Raw genomic sequence first — 7,109 nt, 5'->3', positions numbered from 1 at the left:
ACAGGCCAGGATCTTGGAGATTTTATGAGATAGGGGTTTGAAGTAAGCTGTAATGTCCCAGTTTTGCCGTGTTCTAGCAATGTGACGTTGAGCAGGTCTGGTCTCTCAGATAAATATTCTCTTCTGTGTAATGGGGTTGCTTATGCTCCCTGCTCCCTCGGTTGTGATTCTTAACTTGGATAATTCATAAAAATCTCGTTGTTTAGTGCCTGGGACTATAGATATCATTATCATCTTTGCTCTCATCTTTTAAAAAAAACTTCTGATTGCTATAGTAATTTGTACCACTTACAATTATAGCCTCCTTTAAAAGAATTCGTAAAGTACTTTTTGGTTTTGGTTTTACCATTAAGTATGACTCAACCTCCAGGTTAATATATAACTTTTTATGGTACTGGAGATTGAACCAAGAGGCATTCTACCTCTTACCTCAGCCTATTTTATTTTTTATTTTGAAACACAGTCTCACTAAGTTGCTGAGGCTGACTGTGAAACTGTGACCTCCCTCAGTCTCTCAAGTACTGGGATTACAGGTATGAACCAATATACCTGTCAATGTATAACATTTTTAAGTGAATTTCTGAGTATATAAATTCTCTCATATAAAAAGAACAGAGGCTCTGTCTCTGTTGGTAGGTATTTCCATTTGGTTTCTCTTGAATCTGATAATATTTATAGAAATATCAAGGTAAATAATCCACTTTTCACTTTTCATTGTTTTTTTTCCTGACCTTTTCTTTTTATTAATTTATATGATTAATTAGTTAAATAATATTTGTGGTTTTACTTGGCTTTGGAAGGATATCTGAAAGACTTCAGACTTGAATAATGTGGTATCAGATATTATCTCCCAATTCAATGTTAAGTTAGCCCTACAGGTGCCATTGGATAGGTAAGAAAATAGCTTTGGAGATTATGTGAGTTTGGGCAATCTTCTCAATCATTCACCTTTGTATGTGTTCATGCATTCTTTCCTCAATATTTAATACCTAATACATATAGTAGGCAATTCTAATATAATAATGAAGAAGGAAGAGAGGTTAAAGAACAAGAGTCAAGATGGGCATGGTGGCACAGGCTTGTAATCACAGTACTTGGGAAGCTGAGACAGGAGGATCTCATGTTTTCGGTCACCCTAAGCTACTTAGAGAGACCCTTCGACCTTGTTTCAAAGTAAAAACATGAAGGGTGTAGCTCGGATGTAGAATGCTCTTGGGTTCAATCCCCAGTACCCCCCCCCCCACACACACGAGTCAATGATCCTAATACATGGAAAACACTATCGCTTTAAATAAAAATATCAACCACACACACACTCACACACACACACACACACACACACACACACACACACACACACATTCCACTCATATAATGCTGGCTGGTTTTTACTAATTCTAGGTCTCTGTGTGACTAGTCAATCTGTCTAAAGCTCCAGTATCTTTGTTTATAAAATGGAATTGATGATCACTCCTCAGCCACACGGAGACGCTTGCGTTCATGTGCCCTGTGTCATCAATAGTCGTTTTTATATCTTTCAGGCCTAGCACAAAGACACCATACTGGGCTCAGAGATCTCAAGGTGAAGACATATAAATAAGCACTGTGAATATACATAATTTCAACTCAGCATGATGAGTTTTCTGAGAGCAGGAGCAAAAGCCCGGCCTTAAGGCAGAGCAAAGAGGGAATCTGTCTGCCTGCCAGAGTTTAGAAGGACTTGGATTTACACCAGAAAAGGGCATTAAAGTTAGGCTCAAAAGGATAAAGAAGGGTTTTCCAGGAGTTAAAGGGTAGGACAGGGAACTTCACGCAGAAAAATCATCCCTGTAAATATAGTGTCAGGAAAGGAGACAATATATTATTATACACAAAACATGGTGTGAGCAGATTGGAAGGGACCAGAAAGCTGTGCGCAAGCCAACGAAGTCCTTGTTTGTTTTGTTAAGGAGTTTGGAATTTAGCAGGAATTGGGGACTAGCTCAGGTGTTCAAAAAATGTATTAGGGGAAGGCTAGTATCATTTTTTTAATTATAACTACTAGCTTATTTGTATATACTATTTACAAACATGTATTTATATATACCACTGAATATTATACCACTTATCTAGCTTCTTTTTATAATAGTTGCAGGTCACAGAAGCTATTATGGAAAATTCCCCTCAAATCTTATTAATTCTATAAATGTTCATTAGTTTTAATGCTTGCTTATTTTAAAAATGGTCTTCAGTTTATTTTAAATACATAATTAGACTATAGATAAGATGCTAATGTTTATGAGTATATAAATATGTCATATTCTGGCGATCTCACTTTTTTTTTTTTTTTTTTTTTTTTTTTACCGGATCCTGTTTTGTGGAGGGAAACTGCTTCCTATATGGAGAGGTGTTTTTAAATGTGAGACTGCGGCCGGGCGTGGTGGCGCACGCTTGTAATCCCCGCGCTTGGGAGGCAGAGACAGGAGGATTGTGTAGGTTTGAAGCCAGCTACGCGCGCTGGCTTAGGAGACCCTGTTTCCAAATATAAAAATGTAAAAAGAGGTCTGGGAGTGTAGCCCGGAGGTAGAAGGGCTTCCAGGAACCCCAGTACCACCAAAAAATAAAAAAATAAAAATAAATGTGAGACTGCAGAATAGAGACATATGTCCAATCATAACTGAGGGGCCTTGTTGTATTTTGAAAGAATGTCTGAGAATGCATAAAAAGCAAAAAAAAGAAACTCACTTTTGATGCCTCCTGTAAAGAAGGCACAGAACAAATGTGAGTTCCCCGTGGCCTGCGATGGGGCTATTTTGTTTTCATTAACGTCTCCAGAATAGACATGCAAAATGTATATGCAGAAGGGAAAAGACAAATGGCACCGAGCACTAATGCGTCATTAAGGACTCATACAGAATTTCAAGGGAAACCATCCAACAGAAAGATGTATGTCATGAAAACACCTCCCGGGAATGGTGGCGACCCCGATCACTGCAAGCCATTTAGAACTGAACCTGTAAAACCCCAGCAGGATAATTACATGATGGAAAACAATCCTTATTAAGAAGCTGTCTTATTAGTTTACAAGTGACTTTCCTCTCCCTCACTGCTAGCATTTCATCATGCTTTTCAGCTGAAGAAACTTTTAAATACTGTTGACAAGTTGATGGAGGAACTTTATGCAAAGGCTGAGTCCTCTTTCAGCAAGCATTTGTAATATTGATTAAAAGCAAATGCTGTTTTCATACGTGTCCCTTAGAAATAGCAAACGATGATGTTAAATCCTTTCCTTGGTTCTATTGCATAACAATACAAATCAAGAGAGGCAAAAACAATTATCTCTAGGAAAGGGCTTGAAATTTGCTCTATAAAACTGAGTCACTGTGATTCCAATAAAATATATGGCTATATTCATAAATAGTGTTGATATTTTAATATTATATTTATAATATTGTTTATATTTGAGATGAGAATTATAGGAAGGATGTGTGTGTGTGTGTGTGTGTGTGTGTGTGTGTGTGTGTGTGTGTTACAGAGAATTGAATCCAGGGTCATTCTACTTTAAGCCACACCCTCAGCCTTTTTTATTTTTTATTTTGTAACAGGGTCTTGCTAAGGTGCTGAGGCTAGCCTTGAACCTGTAATCCTCCTATCCCAGCCTTCCAAGTACAGAGATTACAGGCATGCGCCACCAGGACCAACATCAGTCGTTTTTATCTATGCATTTGAAATTTATTTTTAAAAAATCACTGTGTGTGTGTTACTGTGGATTAAACCAAGAACATTCTATTCTGAACTACACCCCCAGCTCTTTTGATTTTTCATTTTGAAACGGGTCTTACTATATTGCTGAGAGTCTTGATAAGTTACCAAGGCTGGCCTAGAACCTGTGATCCTCCTGTGTCAGTCCCTCAGGTACTAGGATTACAGGTGTATGCCACCACGCCTGGCAAGAAACACTGTTTTTAGTATTCACTTTCAATAGAAAACAGAATTCTTGCCAGGCGTGGTGGAGAATGCTTGTAATCCCTGTGCTTGGGAGGCGGAGACAGGAGGATTGTGCTGGTTAGAAGTGCTGGCTTAAGAGACCCTGTTTCCAAAAATAAAAAAAGTATGAAATAGGTCTGGGAGTGTAGTCCGGAGGTAGAAGGGCTTCCAGGAACTCCAGTACCACCAAAATAATAATAAATAAATAAAAAAGAAAACAGAATTCTTCCCAGCTGGTTCATATGTAGAGGTCTTAAGAGAATAAAGAGTGGTAAGGCATTTCAGACACTTAACACTAACACACACCAGGAAGTGCAAGAGCTGCAGTAGATGTGGAGGGAACGCTGGGACCAGAGCCCAGACAGAGCCCACAGTGGTGCTCACAGGGCTGCTCTGGAGAGGACAGTGCTGGAGGGTCTAAGCTGCAATTCTGAGACACTAATCGAATCAAGATTAAGTGCAGTAGCCTAGTGTGGTGGTGCATGCCTGTTATCCCAGTACTTGGGAGGCTGAGACAGAAGGACTGCAGTTTCGAGGATAGCCTCAGCAACTTAGCAAGACTTTCACCAACCTAAGGAGATCCTGTTTCAAAATAAAAATTAAGAATGGGGGTATATCTGGGAGGAATAATGGTTCTGGGTTCGATCCCCAGTAACATACACGCACACACACACATGCTCACACATGGAGTTGAAGGACTGTTTTATTTTGATACTACCAAACTTCACAAATTAAGGATTCAGTCAAGTTAAAATTCATTGAATAATATTTTTTAACATTATGTGTTATCCAAATCAAGAAATTCACTGTTATGAAAATGTGATATTCAAGTCTATTTTAAAATTATTTCTCTCATTACTAGGTTGGCTAAATATCCTTTCATGATGAAGAGCCCATTAAATATTTATTTTTCTATTTTTACTTCTCTACATTTTTTGCCCAATTTTAAGAAATCTATTTTTCTTTTTATTTGCTTCTAGGGAAATTCGTTGTTTTTCTGTTTAGCAACTTGTAAGTAATTTTCCTGGTGTGTCATCTCATTTTGACACCACATTTAAAATGTCTTATTGTATATATAATCAAAATTATTAATGTTATAAAACTATGAACATTTTTTATTTTAAATGTTTCACTCTTTCATGACATCTGTTGAGAGGCATGTAGAAAAAGAGGCTTTCTTCTCTGAGATTATAAAATAATTTGGGCCCAAAGTGTTTTATTTTATTTTTATAATTTTAAAAAGAAATATTTGATATATAAGGTTTTACATTGGAAATATGTATATGGATCCAGTTTTACTTATTTTTCCTCAGCTAGCTAAATAGCTAGTGTCAACGTATTTTTTTGAATAGTCTGTTACCACAGATTTGCTATATCTCTTATAACAGTTACATGGTCCTCACAATTTGTGGGTTTTGTCTTACTGTTCTGTCTGTCCTTTGTTCCTGAGCTGATATCATAATCTCACAATTTTCTCATTAGTGAACTAAGCCAGCCTCTATTATTTTTCTTTTTAGAAAATTACCTAACCATTCTTGCATTTTTTTAAAATCATTTGAGATGGAATTCATATGTCATACAATTCAGTCACTTACACGTAGAATTCTGTAGTTTTCAGTGTGATCACAGATATATGTGACCATCACCATGGTTAATTTTAGAATAGCCTCATCACCTGGAGGAGAAACCCTGTCCCCTTTGACTCTTGCCACCTTATCCACACACACCTCCCCAGCTGGACAGTCATGTTAGTAGACTCACACATGTGATCTTAAGTGACTGGTTTCTTTCACTTAATATAATAATACAATATTCAAAATATTTGGAATATATGTATATTCAACATATATCCATGCTGTTGCACGTAGAATTACCTCATTATTCTTTATTGTTGAATGATAACTTATGTAGCTATGCCACATCATTAATTAATTAATTAATTAATTAATTTTCTGTGTGTGTCTTTGTGTGCATGTGCGTGTGTGTGCCTGCATGTGTGTGTGTGTGTGTGTGTGTGTGTGTGTGTGTGTGTTACTGAGGATTGAACCTAGAGTTTTTCTACCTCTGAGCTACAAGCCCAGCCCAATTTTACTTTGTTTTTCATTTTGAAATAGGATCTCATTAAGTTGTTAAGGGCCTTGGTATGTTGCTGAGGTTGGCTATGAACCTATGATCTTCCTGTCTTAGACTCCTGGGTACTCGGATTACAGATGTGTACCACCACACCTGGCTTACTTGTGTATTCTTAATGGACATTTGCGTTATTTCCTCCTTTTGACTCTTATAAATAATGCTACTATAAATATTCATGTACAAGATTTTTTTGTGAATAAATAGTTTCTCTTGGGGATTCAATTAGGTGGAGATTCAATTAGGAGTAGGATGGTATCATATGTCATATCTAAGTTTAATCATTTGAGGAACTGCTAGACAATTTTCCAAGGTGGTGCCACATTTTATCCTTGTAAAACAGTATAAGAAGGCTCCAATTTCTCTATATTCTTGCCAATAATTATCATTATCTGATTTTTTAAATTCTATTAAGTGTAGTGGATATGAAGTATCTCATTGTGGTTTTGGTCTATATGGACTTCCTCATTTTTCTAATTTCAAAATAAAAGACATTATTAATCTTTTATTTAAATCCTGTAATTTAGAGATAATTAGCATTGTTGTATATTTTAAATAAACATGTAATTATTTTACATGCCAAAATATTCCTCCATATAATTCTTGTCTTCCTTCCTTCCTTCTTGGGATGGAACTCAAGGGTGTTCTACCCTCTAGCTATTTCCCCAGTCCTTTTTAATTTTATTTTGAGACAGGGTTTTGCTAAGTTACTAAAGGGCTTGCTAAGTTGCTGAGGCTGTCCTGAAAACTGTGATACTTCTGTTTCAGCCCGCAAGTACAAGGATTACAGACATGCATTACCACATCCAGCTTAGACATTTATTTTTTTAAAATTTTATTGTTGCATTATATTCATACATCACATTGGGGTAAAAAAAAAACTTGTGTGTACATATATGTACACATCACCAATTTAACCCCTACCCAATTCCCACCTTATTCCCTTCCCATTCCTCCTTCCCTTGCTTGGCTTAGTGGTTGACTTTGATATGTTTAACTACATTGTGTGTTTT

The sequence above is a fragment of the Muscardinus avellanarius genome (genome assembly GCF_963383645.1).
Source record: "Muscardinus avellanarius genome assembly, chromosome: 10".
In the NCBI taxonomy this organism is placed as follows: domain Eukaryota; kingdom Metazoa; phylum Chordata; class Mammalia; order Rodentia; family Gliridae; genus Muscardinus; species Muscardinus avellanarius.
Note: the sequence above shows the minus strand (reverse complement) of the source record.